The 1,268-nt window shown below is 40.8% G+C and overlaps 1 protein-coding gene across 1 annotated transcript in view; it reads right to left on the bottom strand.

Moving 5' to 3' along the window:
- Positions 1 to 1,268, bottom strand: part of boc (BOC cell adhesion associated, oncogene regulated) — a 26,567-nt gene that overhangs the window by 19,665 nt on the left and 5,634 nt on the right. The window lies entirely within an intron of this gene.

Raw genomic sequence — 1,268 nt, 5'->3', positions numbered from 1 at the left:
AGCAGCAGCAGCAGCAGCAGCAGCAGTAGTAGCAGCAGCAGCAGCAGCAGCATCAGTCTGAGTTGTAGCAACACTACATTAAGGCAGTGGTTTGTTCAGATCGAGTTATTATTGACCTGTTGTTATTGTCCCTGCGTGACTGCATTTAGGCAGTACATACATTGTAAACAATTGCTCCCTCAGTCATGTCTCACATTGACACTTTAGCATTTCAATAATTGCTGTTCTCTTTGTAAAGACTTAACAATGTCGGTACAAAAACATCATCAACAACAAAACCACAACAACTTTATTGCTCCCAACTCTTTTGTGAAACTATTTTCCCATCTGCAAATCAATTGTGTGTTTATTTCCTGCATAGATGGTCGTAATGTTTATGATTCCACTCTCATTTATATGGACGGGCTTTACGTTCCTAATGCATTGACTGCATCAGCAGTGTTTGTAATGCACTACAACCACACAGAAGATTCCTGCTATAGTATGTTATTATTTTGCAATAAAACAGATTATGATTTTTTTTGTTGGTTAGTATTTGAAGACATCACTGTTCAAAGACACATACAGTATGAGACGCTGTTCAAAAGACACATATAAGACACATAAGGCTTCTATAAGTGGGCCTTCTCATGGAACGTGGACGGTTTGTGAGTTGCTTTGACTGACCACAGACTCTGGATTATACACACTCATAATCATTCCCATACTCTACTGGGAAAACTAACTAATACGCAGTACTTCACAGTACTCATCAAACAGATACACACACACACATACACAGTTACATATTTCATGTAGCCACAGCCATTCTTTCCCCGCTTGTGTTCTTTCTCTCCCTCCGAACACACACACACACACGCACGCACGCTCGCACACACTCTTGATGACACATAAGCAAGCAATCACACAAACTCCTATTACATGGTAAAAGTATACTCACAGAGGCACATAAATATGCAGACCTCAGGAAGTTTTTCCAACACCAAATGTCAACATGAGAAGAAAAGGGCTACCACTTATCTCAGACCCAAAAGAAAAACTCTGCTACGAGCGAAGAAAGTCACATTTATATATATATATACGTAGACTTTTGTAATCGTACTTTTCTGCAGCTTGCTTCCATGTGTGTTCCTGTGTCGTTTTGGGAAAGAGGAGGTGGTTTGGAAGGGGAGGGTGCGGGTGAAAGGGGGCCCCTAAACTCCTCTGGCAGCTCATGCATTAGAGTGAATGGAACCAATTATAAATCAAGAGCAATTTCTCCCCATTAT

This window comes from Cynoglossus semilaevis, chromosome 3, assembly GCF_000523025.1.
Source record: "Cynoglossus semilaevis isolate Cse_v1.0 chromosome 3, Cse_v1.0, whole genome shotgun sequence".
Lineage (NCBI taxonomy): Eukaryota > Metazoa > Chordata > Actinopteri > Pleuronectiformes > Cynoglossidae > Cynoglossus > Cynoglossus semilaevis.
Note: the sequence above shows the minus strand (reverse complement) of the source record. Positions and strands in the feature narration are given on the sequence as shown.